Here is a 15,723-nt window from a genome sequence, read left to right as displayed (position 1 = left end):
TTTCGGCCCCAAAACTTGGACCGAACCACAAAAGGAGGGGGAGTATCAATATTCATCAAAGATACCCACACCTCCAGGTTGGTGGCACAGCACGAAGCATCAGAGACTATCCATGTGCAACTAACAGTGGGTAAAACTGCCTTCCAGTTTATAGTCTGCTACAGACCACCCTCCCAAACCCAGTAACTCCACTCGGCCTTCCTGAGAACACTGGAAAATATGAAGGTCTCTCCAAACACCATTATATTGGGCGACTTCAACTATCCAAACATAGACTGGGAGCATTACTCTAGCTCCAACACCCTAGCCCAAAGGTTCCTAGAATTTATAAACTCAAATGCTATGGAACAACTTGTTACCACTCCCACAAGAGGGGAAAACATACTGGACCTGATCATCACCAACATGGGGACTCTATGCTCCAGACCAGAAGTGTATCCCTCACTGGTAAGATCAGACCATAAACTAATCTCACTGGATATTCACATCCCGACCCCACCCCCTGCCCAGAAAACCACAGTGAAAAACTTCTCTAAAGCAAATTTCACACTCCTCAAAACTGAGGTGGAATCCTTCAAAGCCCCTGGGCCTGTGAAAAATACGGCCCAGACCGCAGAATCCTTTATAAACGCATTCTATGAACACCTTCAGGAATGCATGGATCATGCAATCCCAAATAAAACCAAGATCCAATCCTCCAAAGGCAGACGTCCTGTCTGGTGGACCCCAGCCATAAACAAACTATACAATAGAAGGAGGAAGCTACTGCATGATAGAGAAAAATCCCAAAAAGGGAAGGCATCTCTGATCAGTATTAGCAAAAAACTACGTGCTCTCATAAAATCGTCTAAGGCAAGCTTTGAGAGAAAAATTGCACAGGACACTAAGGATAATCACAAGACTTTCTTTAGTTATATTAGGAACCTGGGTGGGAATTCCCAGATATGCTCAGAATTAGTCCAAAATGACAAAAAATACACTGAACCCACAGACATTGCCAACATCCTAGCTGACAGGTTCAGTGCAAACTTCTCCCACCAAAAGGGCAAATATCTATCCCAGCAGAGTGCTGTCCCCCTGACATCTCAGGTGCTCAGGTAAGAGCCGCCCTCTCCAAAGCAAAAAACACAGCATCAATGGGACCAGACGGTGTCCCAGGCTGCATCCTACATGAACTCCAAGAAGAGCTAAACCCAAACATAAAACTACTGTTCAATCTCAGCCTTACTACAGGATATGTACCCAAAGAGTGGCGTACAGCAACGGTGGTCCCTCTCCACAAAGGTGATGCCTCAATGGATCCTGGAAACTATCGCCCCATAAGCCTGACTAGCTTGGTCTGCAAAGCTATGGAAAGGATCATCATGGGCCTTATAAATAAAGATATTGGGGACCTACAGACAATGAATCCTACCCAGTTCAGCTTTGTTAAGGGCAGATCCTGCCTCTTAAACCTGGTTGATTTCTTTGAAACAGTCACCAAGGCCATTGACGAGGGGAAGGTGGTCCACACAGCCTACCTGGACCTCACAAAAGCCTTTGATACAATACCCCACTCGGGCATTATAGATAAGCTCACCAGCTTAAATATAAACCCCTATGTCACTAGATGGGTTGCAAACTGGCTCAAGGACAGAACCCACATGGTTAGAATTGCTGGAGCCATGTCAGACTCCAAACCAGTTACAAGTGGCATCCCACAAGGCTCAGTCCTGGGACCTCTCTTGTTCGGTATATATTTCTCAGAGGTACAGGCCAACACGGAAGGACTGTGGCTGACCAAGTTCGCAGATGACTGCAAACTGGGTGCCATAATTGACTCTCCAGCCGACACAAGCATCCTCCAAAAGGGCCTCATAGAAACAGACAACTGGTGCCAGAGCCATGGCCTCAAGCTAAACACCAAAAAGTGTATAGTCATCCCATTTGGCAAAAGCAAAGTGCCCACAAATTACCACATAAGTGGTAATCCATTAAGTACGGAAGAAGTAATTAGGGACCTGAGGACCCGAGTTGATAGCAATCTCTCATTTGACAACCACGTGGCCAAAGTGGTTAGAAAAAACATTTTACATAGCCCACCTAATCATGAAAGGATTCACATCTAGATCAGGGGAGGTCATCGTGCCTCTTTACTCATCCCTCATCAGGTCCATAATTGAGTACAATGCCCCTTTTGGGATGTACCTTACCAGACACCTGCAGCAACTGATAAGACCCCAAAAGTACCTCACCAAGAGGATCAAAGGGCTCAAACAGATGCCATATGCTGCCCGGTTAAAGAAACTCCAGCTCTACTCGGTGGCATACTGCCTGCTCAGAGGCGATCTGTGCCTGACGTATAAAGCCATGTAAAACCCGGAATTAATGGACATGCTGCACCTCAGAAAATCCAAATCCCATCGAGCTACGCGCTCGAGAGACTTGAACCTCAGCCCTGAAATAAATAGGACATGCTGGAGGGACAGATTCATAACCCAGATGCTCCCTTCACTCTGGAATAAAATCCCAGTCCAGGTTAGGCAGAGTCCCTCATTGACTCTCTTCAAGAGGAATCTTGATGAGTGGATGGGGATCGTAGGTTTACCCCGGGTATCACTTCTGTGTCACTGTTAGACAGAGACACAGTATACTAACCTCAAAAAAGGGCATAGCAAAATTAATTTAAAATGGGTGGCAAAAGCCAAACACACTCTGGCTAGGCTTATAAATGCCCTAGGGCAGATAGCCTAGTATGAACCTATGAACCTATGTACCTATGTACTGCTTGTATATCTAGCCCAACAGCCATGCCATGTCAGTCTTTCAGATGGTGACACATATTACCACTATACATTTACATCAGCTTACTGCTAGCAGGTGTTATACTGGTGGGTATTGTCCTTGTCACTGCAGTTGTGAGGGCTTCCCTGTCAGCAGTACTGGGCTATGGCTACCAGGTCTTACCTCGACATGCATACATACTGACCACTCTCACGCAATATGAAACACACACCATCCTAACACACACAGACCTGCATATTGTGCACATGCTACAACCTATCCTGCTACCTTGGCCACCTCTGGGCATCTCTGCTCCACTCATATTACACCTACTCATGCATGTTACTACATATCTACACAGGACTGGGGGGGGGGCAAACCTGACTGTTACTACATTTTTACGCTGGAATGGAGGTATGGGCACACCTGACTGTTTCTACATCTCTACATGGAAGTGGGGGGGCACACCTGACTGTCATTACATTGCTATGTAGGATGGGGGGGCACAAGTGACACTTGTACACATTTGCTATGACTGTACTGGTATGTCATGTACTCCATTTCATTCTGTATTTCTAACTATCATGCTGTCAAGAGGCACACCAGTGTACTACAGATCGTGGCTTTGGTTGCCCTACATATTATTGTCTGATGTCCTACCCTTCAGAACTGGCACCCCACTGTCTGCCCTGCTCTGGTCTGTCTGTGTAGGCCTGGGGGTGGGGTTAACCCTAGCCATCATTCTGGGGCCATGGCACAGGCCCTGTTTGGGTTTGTGTCCACCTGTCCTGCTGGCTGCAACTGTTGTTGGGTATGTGAACCATCCTGACTGGCATGTGTGGGTCATATGGACACACATTTCACACAGCACATTTCCTGCAGTGGTTTTTGTCACCCTGTGTAGTACTGGCTACTATGGTGACTTCAGTATATGTTACACATGTCAGGGTGCCACTATGGGTGTCTACTGTCTGCTGCCATAACATTCAGCCACCCAATTCCCTTGCATGCTCACATCCATACCATAGCTACAGGTGATAACACATTCTACTCCATTTGGCGATTGGTACGTTGATTGACTTACCTTGTGGGTGTGCCGGACTTGCAAATGGTGCTGCAGGGCTGCTTACATCGGATGCACATAGCACACTCCCTATACATGGTTGAGCACAGGTGGTGTCATGTTTGGCATCCCTTTTACTGTATGTGCGAGTCAGACAGAGGTGTCATTCCCTGGGACCCAATTGAGTCAGTGCATGTGCTATGCGTTGCCTCTTTGCCAAGGCCAGGGCATACTGGGCATGCCTCCTTCTGCCTACTGGGGCAGGCTCAGGTTCTTCCTCCTCTGGGTTACTCTGTGCCTGTGCAGGCCTTGGCATTGGTGGGGGGCTGTGTGGCCCTGCCCCATGCTGTTCCTGATGCAGCTGTTTCCACAGGATCATATTGTGTAGCATCGCACATACCATAACAATTTGGGTACATGTAGCTGGTGAATACTGTAAGGCTCCACCGGATGAGTCCAGACACCAGAACAGTGACTTGAGCATCCCAAACACATGCTCTATTATATGTCTGGCCTTTGCGTGTGCCTCACTATGACATTGTTGTTCAGGTGTGTGTGCATTTCTGATTGGCTCCAGTGTGTACCAGCATCCCCCACTAGGTGACTGTAGGGGATGTCCCCATTGGCAAATCTCTGGTACAGCTGTGTCAGATGCCATATGTGGGAATCGTCATAGCTTCCAGGGCAGCCAGCACACACATTCATTAAAATGCCCTGGGCATCATATACGACCTGGCAGTTGATGGAAGGGATGCCCCTGCTGTTGATGTAGGCCCTACCCTGCTCACTGGGTGGCACTTTGATGCATATGTGCATGCAGTCCATAGCACCCACTACCCCAGGGTATTCTGCTATTTGGTGGAAGAGACGCATATTGCTGGTCAACACCTCATGGGTGTTGAGGAAATATACATGCTCACTGGCATGTGCTGACATGGCATCCAGAATCTGGTGGAATACTCTGGATGCTGATGCCTGTGAGATCCCCATGTTATAACCAACTGTGCTTTGGGAGTTACCTGTGGCTATTATACCTAGACCTACACATACCTTGGTATCCACTGGGACGGTTCCACTCGGTCAGTTTGGTGTGTCGGGTGTGGCCGGCACAGCTCAACTACTTGCTGTAGGAGGTCTCTGACACCCTATAATGCTCCACTATCTCCAGCTCATGTAGTCCCTGGTAGGTTACCCTGGGTGTGTACACTCTTCTTCGTCTCCTCATGGTGGGCTGTTCGGCAGCATGCACATACACCCCACCCTCAGCCTCTTGCACATGTTGTTCTATGTTGCCTGTTGCAGCCCTTCTCATTTCGTAGGTTTGTTTGTTAAAATTTCCCCACTTGTATACACCAGTGGTGTAGAGTGTGGGAAAAACAGTAGGGAAAGTGTTTGCTTAGTTTATAGTAGTGCTCTGGGCTGGGCAGGGTTGTTGCCTGTGTAATTTGCTGCTTCTGATACATTTCACCCACCAGATATGCTAGTTCTCCTTGATTACCTTCCTACTGCTGATTTCCCTTCCCATTGCCCTTCTGTTTGGGCCCAGGGCCAAGCCGTGCAAACAGAGTACTCGGATGTGCACACTGCTGCTCTTTCCTGGTTTAACTTCTTTTTTCTTCCTGTAACTCCCGGTGTGCAGCGCGCACACCTGCTTACACTTTGTAAAGAGTGCAAGGCAGGTTTAGACACACCCCCTAGCTTAGCTGTGCTAAGCTAGGTGCATTCGCATGCCACAGGGCTCCAATCAGCTTACAGTATGCCTGACACACCCACCCATGATGTCACCTACCTCCTAGTCTTGTACTCAGCTATTCATACTCTTACACTGTTAGGACCTGCCTCATATGCTGGGAAAAATGGGATTCACTATCCTTACCCTCATTTGCATAGGATTGCCTTCTAATGCATAGTTACATGTGTCACACTGTGCCTCCCCTCTTAGCAACCACTATTCACTGGCCAGGTTCTATTTTGCCTGCCATTGACTTGCATGGCGGAATACTAATTTTAGTTAGACTGCTTTTTTTAGGTTTATTTTCTTAATTCCCCACCGATCCCATTTGTGCACCGCTGCCCTATGCTTCAACAGCCGTGATCAGCGGACATATAATAAAAGTTGTATTTTGTACATTTTGCATTGTTTGCAATGCCAGTGGCCTTATATTTGGCCACTGGCATGCTTCCTCAATGATACACAGCCTTTATTTGATGCTGTCATGTCCCCATTTTGGATTTTTTAGAATCGTACTCGGTTACTAACCAAGTACATTTCTGCATATTACGTTAGTCCTGCATGCCCTGATTCCAGCTTCCTGGATAGGGTAATTTGCACACAGGGGCTGGGAACATGCAGCACTAGTGCAAGAGCACTTGTGCACGTCAAACGAGCATGTACGTAGATCACTCAGCCGCCATATTGCCCCAATTACCTCTTATAATCATGCACGTCGTGCAAGCTTTTGAGAATCTGGGGGGTCTGTCTAAAACTAGGAAGCATTCTGTATTCTGTCTTGGACCTGACAAGAAGACCCATTCACCACATCTGCCTAGCTCTACAGTAAGCAAGTCTAGGGAACAGTATAATTCTCTTAGATATAGTCAGGAATATAGCAACACCTACTTTAGATATTTTTTCTTTATTTATTTGAGACTGTCCTGCAATGTTGTTTTAAATATTTCCTGTGATTTTGAACTCTGATGTCACTGTAAATATATACTGAATATTTTCTTGTTCTTTTAATATTTATTAAATATATTTAAACCTTTCATTGTGCCTAATCTATCTAGAGATATTTAAGTTCTGAGAGTACTTGCATATTTATTTGGTGACACTCTGTGGGCCACTCCTAATAGACATGCTCTTTGTCAAACTACCATTTGTATTAATAGTAGCATTACTCAGTAAGTTCAGACACCCTTGTTAAGGCCTTTAAAGTAGCTGATAAGGAGCTAGCTGGTGGCATTGATGACTACCTTATATTCTCTGCAAAAGGGTGCATAGCTAGTAAGCCTGTGCCAGCCTTTCCCAGGTGTGTCTGTGTATGTGTGTCTGTGTGTGTGTGTGTGTGTGTGTGTGTGTGTGTGTGTGTGTGTGTGTGTGTGTGTGTGTGCGTGCGTGCGTGCGTGCGTGCATGTGTGTGTGTGTATACATAGTAAGAAACCAGACATAACATATGTCTACAGGGGTCTAGGACTATTCACTGAAAGCACATTTCACTGAAACACATTTGACTGTGCACAATTCACTGAAAGCTCAATTCACTGAAAACACAATTCACTGAAACTCATTTCACTGAAAGTTATATATGGCCTTTTCCCCACTGTGGTGCAACCCTGGAGTTAATATATATAGTAAGGGGGTGTGGGGGGCATAGCCCCCCCACCTGTTGTAAATATTTTGAACTATGTACATGGATACTTGCAATTCCAATAAATTACTCTTTTCTGAACATAATATATATCCAAACTATGTGAGGGGCTACACCCTCACACCCCCCGATGTGGGGGGTGCCACCCACACTCCTTACTATATATACTAACTCCAGGATCGCACTACAGTGGGGAAAAGGCCATACATAACTTTCAGTGAAATGTGTTTCAGTGAATTGTGTTTTCAGTGAATTGAGCTTTTAGTGATTTGTGCACAGGCATTTGACTTTCAGTGAAATGTGCTTTCAGTGAATAGTCCTAGACCCATCTACAGAGATGCACCTAACATATGTATTTGATAGTAAACCCAAAAAAATCAAATCAAATAATTTAACTTTTTGTTAATTAATAAGGTGTAAGTTTATTCTGATTAAACTCTAGACCAGGCATCAGCTCAAAATATTTTAATATTTCTTTTGTATTTATTTGTGAAGAATCAATAATACCCATTGTTAACAGTATATCATCAGCAAATAATTGAATGGTTTATGGATTTGCAGAGTAAGCTATATATGAAGAATAAGGGGCAAAAGGTCAGATATCAGAAAACAGCTGATATATTGAAACCCAAATGATCCGAAACAGAGTAGGTGACTATGTATGGACTCTGTAGACTGAGGAACAAAACACCATGAAAAACTCAAGAACTCCCTAAATCAAATTTTAATAATAATAACATATGTATGAAAGAAGAGGAGTTTTGTGATTCTTCCTCATAACTTCTTAAATGCGACTTTAAGACTAAGGACACATTTCAAGTTCTGCCAAAAGTATTTCCAGAAGATTTGCACATGTTGAATCTCATTCAACTGAAGTTGGATAATGCAAGAATGCATGGCTGGGGAAAGATGACAGGGGTAAGAATAAGATAAAGGATAACCTGTAACTGGATGATGGTTGCCTTGTTAATAACAATGTTAATAATTCAAATACACCCCTATATATATATATATATATATATATATATATATATATATATATATATATATATATATATATATATATATATATAAAAAATATGCACAAAATATGTGATGTAAAAAATATATATGACCCGCGGTAGTGGTGCTGCGGTAGCGTTATCGCCTCACAGCAAGACGTCGCATTTGATTCTCAGCTAGAGCGTCTTCTGTGTGGAGGCATGCGTGAATGGGTGCGCCTTCGTTGAAGGTTGTGCATCAGGGCTGGTAACTCGGCACGTAAAAATCCACTACCAAGCATTAACGGACCGGAGTTCATCTGTGGCGACCCCTAACCGGGATAAGCCGAAAGACACAACAACAACTAATGTGCACCTGTACCTCAAACAACTGACTGAAAGTCAAGAATACTCTGTTGTTTCTATTTATTAAATACATGCTGCCTTGTGTTTTAATATACATGCGAAAGATAGGGTGTCATTAATGCCAGGTGCACTGCTTGTGTCTAATCGTATTTGCCACAAGCATTCCCTGACTTCCAGAATAGTTTTATAATCACTACCAAAATCTTTGGTGTATAGTCCATCTATAGCAAAAAAAATTTTTTTGCAATTGGTGCATTCTTTACTATGATTGTATAATGAGTTAGTTGATTTCCTGTTTTTAATATCCCTGTTGTGTTCCATGATTCTTTGTCTCAACTTTCTTATGGTCATACCAATATAGAAAGCTGGACAGGATAGACAAGTTGCCACATATATAACCATTTTAGTGTTACAATTGCAATGACCAGGACTCCTCAAAGACCTCTTATAGTTGCCCACTTGAACATATGGGCCATCATTGATGTATTTACATGCTTTGCAGTTGCTACATTTAGCCAACCTAGCAAGCCTTTGACAATTAGGCATAGGTGTTCTTTCCAAATGTTCTTTAATATTCAAACCTCTACTGTTGATAAATAGGGGATACTTTCTTAAAGTGTCTTGCATAACTGTGGAAAGTACACTTTGCCATGCTGATTGAATAATGTTTTTAACTTCAATGGCTATGGTGTTGTGTTGTAAAACCATACCTGTTTGAATATTCTTGACTTTGTGTTTATGAATATTACTATTCTCTACATCCCTTTGGTTGTCTAACAAAATAGGCCTAAAATATGTGGCCCTTCTTCCAATAATGTCCTGTTTAGCTGTAGTAAGTAAATCCATAGGGTAGCCACGTTGAACAAACAGGTCAATTAGTACCTTCAATTCTTCCAGGAATCTATTGTCCTCACTAACTATGCGTGACACCCTAATCATTTGGCCTTTAAGCACGTTCTTCTTTATATAGTAAGGATGGCAACTGTCATAGTGTAAAAATGTGTTACTATTTGTCTTCTTCCTGAAAAGCTTGGATTCTACCTTCCCATCTTTGGTGTATAATCGTAAATCCAAATAGTCAATGGTGTTTCTGTCCACCTTGTTGGTGAATTTCAAAAATGTTGTAGTGTTATTGAGGTAACCTATAAAGTCATCCAACTCATCTCAGGTACCTTTCCAAAGGAACAGTATGTCATCCAAAAATCTTAGATAAATAATCATCTTGGATCTATACTTAGATGTCAAGACATACTGTTCCTCCCATTCAGCTAATACTAAGTTGGCATAAATGGGTGTGCATTTGGCACCCATAGCAACCCCAGTGGATTGTTTGTAAAATTAACCTTCAAAGCCAACATACTTGTTCTCTAGAACAATCCGCATCAAATCAACAAGTAGACTTCTCTTCACCTGATGTGTGTGGCTGTATTTAATTAAACTGCTAGCAAACCAATCTAGACCAGTGTCATGAGGAATCACTGAAAACAAATTTATTATATCAACAGTTACAAACCAAAATTCCCCTAAATTTAAGTCAGATAAGGTCCTGAGACAATCCAAACAGTGCCATGAATCTTTTAAGATGTGTGGTATGTTGTCTAGAATCTTCTTGCTGGTAATGTCTATGAAAGCTGCTATTGGTTCTGTTTTCGATCCCCTAGCTGCCACTATTGGTTTAAAAGGGGGATTAATGATATCTTTATGAATCTTGGGGATTCTGAATAAACTGGGCATAACTGGATGTTCCACTAGCATGTAGTTATATTCATCATAATTAATTATTCCTTCACACAGGTTTTCATAAAGTTGCCAGTCAATTTTTGTGTATGCCCTCTGAACTTTGAATTTGGAAACCAATTCATAGGTATTAGAGTCATGTAGTATACTCTGCATGTTCCAAGAGTACTCGGTGTTCGTCATAATGACTACTCCACCCACTTTGTCTGGTTTCATGACCCTATGATCCTTGCTGGATGAAAGTTCTTTTAAGCAGAATTCTTCTGCAGATGTTAAGTTTTTGTTGTTAGTGAGTAACTTTTTGTCAGTTAGTCTCCTAATCTGACTAGTGCACAAACGTTCAAATACTGATATCAAAGAGTTACAAGAGGGTATAAATACACTACTTCTTTTAAGTGTAAAAGTTTGTATCTCTCTATCAATAGGGTGTTTACTGCCAAAAAACAACCTTAAATTTAACTGCCTAACATATAACTTCAAATTGATAAGTAATTTACTAATATCATATTTAAAATTTGGAACAAATGAAAAAACTTTTTTCATCAAACTCAAATGACTTTCGGAAATTTCCAAATCCGAATAATTGTAAATATGAAATAATTTGTCACCAATTGTGGTAGGGCCATCATTACTGTTGGTACCCAAACTTTGAATCAAGGGAGTAACAGATAGAGCAGATGAGGTACCTTCCAAAGGTCAACTGGGGATATGATGGGAATTTCACTGGCATCAGCATCCAGGGTACTCCACCAGTTCCTGGATGCCATGTCAGCACATGTCAGTGAGCATGTATATTTCCCTAACACCCGTGAGGCATCGACCAGCAATATGGTACTGTTCCACCAAATAGCAGAATACCCTGAGGTAGTGAGTGCTATAGACTGCATGCACATATGCATCAAAGCACCACCCAGTGAACGGGGTAGGGTCTACATCAACCACAAGGGCTTCCCCTCCATCAACTGCCAGGTCATGTGCGACGCCCAGGGAAAAATAATGAATGTGTGTGCTGGCTGCACTGGAAGCTATCATGATTCCCACATCTGGCATCTGACACAGCTGTACCAGAGATTTGCCAATGGGGATATCCCTAATGGTCACCTAGTGGGGGATGCTGGAAATGCACTGGAACCGTGGCTGATGACACCCATCAGAAATGCATACACACCCGAACAAGAACTCCATAATGAGGCAACGCACAGACCAGAATTATAGTTGAGCATGTGTTTGGGATGCTCAAGTCACGGTTCCAGTGCCTGGACACATCCGGTGGAGCCTTGCAGTACTCACCAGCTACATGTACCCAAATTGTCCTTGCATGTGCCATGCTACACAATATGATCCTGCGGAAACAGCTGCAGCAGGAACACCACGGGGCAGGGCCACAGAGCCCCCACCATTGCCAAGGTGTGCATAGGCACAGAGTGACTCAGTGGAGGAACAACCTGAGCCTGCCCCAGTAGGCAGAAGTAGGTGTGCCCAGTATGCCCTAGCCTTGGCAAAGAGGCAAGGCATAGCACATACACTGACACAGGAAGGACCCAGGGAATAACACCTCTCTCTGACTCTCACATACAGTAAAAGGGATGCCAAACATTACACTACCATATCTGACATAGACAGCCCTGCAGCACCACCCTCAATACTGGGACACCCAAAAGATAAGTGACTTATTCATGCCAGTCAGGGGGGGGTTCACATACCCAACAACAGTCACAGCCAGTAGGACAGGTGTAGGCCAACACAAACAAAGGCTGTGCTATGGCCTCTGAGTAAGGCCTATGGGTAACCCCCCCAGGCCTACACAGACAGACTACAGCAGGTCAAGCAGTGGGATGTCAGTTCTGAAGGGTAGAAAGTCAGAAACTAATATGTAGATAAATAAAAGCTAAGATCTGTAGTACACTGGTATGCCTCTAGTCAGCATGATAGGTAGGACTACAGAATGAAATGGAGTACCCGACATACCAGTACAGTCCTAGCAAATGTGTACAAGCATCAGGTGTGCCCCCCCCCCATCCTATGTAGTAATGTAATAACAGTCAGGTATGCCCCCCCCAATCCTGTGTAGAAATGTAGAAATAGTCAGGTGTGCCCCCCCATCCTATGCAGAAATGTAGTAGCAGTCAATGCCAAATGATCGACGGATACCCTGCAGAGACAGCATGCTACCTGTAGGTGTACAACACAGTTTATCTTTACAAAGCTGAATCACAGTGGTGCGATTGCTCATATGAGCGAATTGTAACCACGAAAGTGAAAACAGTGACAGTTTGAAATGTTCAAAAATCAGCAAATCGAAAAGCAGATTCGCTGATTGTTGAACATTAATATTGAAAAAAAATGTAATAAGGTTTAAAGCAGGGGGGGCAAGCCCCCCAGCACCCACCTACTTTAATATTCTAACTCTGAGATCGCACTATAGAGGAGAAAGGGACCATTTCCCGATCCCCACTATAGTGCAATCCGCCCCAAAATGCTGAATGTGCAGTGAGCGAATCTCAATGTGCATATGCTCATTGCACATTCAATCCTTTTTCCGTTTCTCCATTTGCAAACATTGCAGACTGCCTTTCGGACAATTGCTGTTCACTCTTGTGCAATGCACACACATGAAGGTAAACCATACAACACAAAGGTTAGCACTGCAGTACAAACTTCCTGGACTTGATCCACACATTCAATACAGACGGGCATACCGGGCATGCTCACACACTTAGAGACATGAAGGCAATGTCAGTCAACAACATACTGAAAGGTCATACTGGGCATGCTGACACACTTAAACACATGAAGACCATGTCTGCAAACACCAGTGGACCAGACATATCTGGCAGTTGCAGATGTTAGTGCAGACACTCCTTAGTATGCACCACTCATGCTTTGCACACACAGTGGATAGGAATACAGACATATATGTAATAGCAACACACTATAATAAGCCAAAGGTGGATGTACATAGATGTGTGGAAGAGGGTGACTGCGACAAGGAGCCATTCAGGCCTGTCCCACCCAGCACACAGCCAAAATGCCACAACCACATGAGGGTCAGATGTCACTCACTGCAGATACTAGCCACTATACTATTTATACTATTTACAATACTATTGGTCAGTATTACAGTCTATATGGTGCATGTGCTAGCTGTGCAACATGACTGTACAAGGAAGTAGTCATCTAGCAGCTGTATACATGTACCTGTGAAATATGACCCTGTTTGTGCCCGCATGTGGTCTGTCAACCCCTAGATGAATGGGTTATGGCCCATGCACATACACTGCCCTCCCCATAGCCCTACTATGACAAGCATGCTGAGGTCATCCACTGTGAAATACACCTCTGGGAGAGTTGCAGCCCACTAATTTCTGTAGTGTGTGCCATAACTGCTGTAGTGTGATAAACTAGTTAGGTAGAAGTTGTAATCCCAGCCTTGGCAAGTTTGTGTGTATGCCTGTGTAGAGATCAATTGTTTTTAGGATAGTCACACTCCCTACAATTCGAATGTCCTTCTTTGGCAATCGTGCTAATGTCATCCAATGTGATATACACCTTTGGGGATGAAGTACTCCAGTAATCTCCATGACGCGTGCTATAACTACATAGTGCTGTAGTGTAATAAACTAGTTAGGTAGAAGGTCTAATCCCAGACATGACAGGTGTGTGTGTGTGTGTGTGTGTGTGTGTGTGTGTGTGTGTGTGTGTGTGTGTGTGACACTTGGGCATTATGTGGAGCAGGTTTTGCAAATTTCTTATATTGTGGCCCTAGTATATATCACAATGTCCACCATACAGGGATAACAGATGTGAAATAGCCAAGAGCAAATCCATACCCATACATGTGACATCAAGACCAGGCAAACACAGTTAGCAACCCCAGTAATACGCAGAGCACACTCTCAACCCATGTCTCATACACACACACAAACACACACACACACACACACACACACACACACACACACACACACACACACACACACACACACACACACACTTGCCGAGGCAGCAGCCAATATGTGGGTAGTACACTGCATATTGCCAACTGATAGTAACTATGGAGTGATTGCAATGGGCTACAGTGGGCATGGCACCCTGTCCATCTGTCCAATAGGCACAGATGTGCAGACAGTGCACCTTCCCCATGTTCCCAACTAGACATCTGCAACACCTGTGGTGCCATCAGATGTGACCCACAAAGGACATACCATGCCTGAAAACATGACCTGTATTGACAGATGCCACTGACATCAAGAAATGCTGTTAGCATGCTATCAATGTAGGTGCAGGGTAAACCTGCTGTCCATTACCAGTTCCAGCCACAGGAGGCCAAGACTGGCACATCTGATGATAATCTGTGTACACAACATGGGCCAGACACCCCAGGTACAGTTCCACATGTCACTGTGCATGAATGTGGGAGGTGTGCACACCCCAGACACTGTCCATGTTACGGACTAAGGAACACATACATGGCAAGCGATGCACAGCATTGGCCACATGCAATAGTCATCCAGGTGACTGGATGGTGGATACAATACCCACCTGTGTGGGCAAAGGCAGAAGCTACAGCCCTGAGCCACACTGCAGACCATTGTCTTGTGGCCTGATGCCAAGGTATACCCATTACCTAACCTTGTATAGCCATCTGGCACAGTCAACCACCACACACCTGTGCAGAAATGCACCCATGCATGTCAGTACTGGCACCCCGTGTGTTTGTGTGTGTGTTGTATGATGTGCATGATCACATTCACACTCACTACAAGCCCCATGGCATACTGAAGCATGCTGTCTGATGTCAGACACCTCCCCATACCCTTTGCCCTTATAACCTCCGTATGACCCACGTGGTGCATGTGATACCTGCACAGTAATGTGTTGTGGCAATCTCACTAGTGATGAGTTGTATTCCTGGCCCTGCCAAGTGTGTCAATGTGTGTGCGTCCCTGTGAGAGTGTGGCTGTGTTGATGCTGGCACCTGTTCATGCGGACAAGCATGTGTACTACACCTACCATATAGCTACCATATCCCTGTTGCAGATGTCACTCACCATCACATATATGTTCTGAGGGCTCCACAACAGGTAACCTATGTGGCGCATCCAATAACTGCATAGAACTGCAATAGCACTACATAGTCGTCAGGGGTTTGATACCCTGTGCTGGTAGGTGTGTGACACAAACATTCTTAAGCTTTACTCTCCCACCCCTCCCTGACTTGTCTTTGCCTCTGTCTGCCTCCCTCACTCCCTCACTGGTGGATGTGGAGACCTACACCTGCTTTGCTTAGGCAGCAGCATGTGTATTTTAAGTGATGCTCATGATCAGCTGATGGCCTCTGCATGAATTGCAGCCCTCCCCTAGCTGATTGCATGTACAGCTGTGGTAACATTCCCATAGCCAATTGTATGGAAACACACTCCAATATCTCGGAACATGTTGGTTT

Source organism: Protopterus annectens, chromosome 15.part0 (assembly GCF_019279795.1).
Source record: "Protopterus annectens isolate FY-2018-M chromosome 15.part0, PAN1.0, whole genome shotgun sequence".
Lineage (NCBI taxonomy): Eukaryota > Metazoa > Chordata > Ceratodontiformes > Protopteridae > Protopterus > Protopterus annectens.
The sequence above is the reverse complement of the archived record's forward strand: the minus strand, read 5'-3'. Positions refer to the sequence as shown.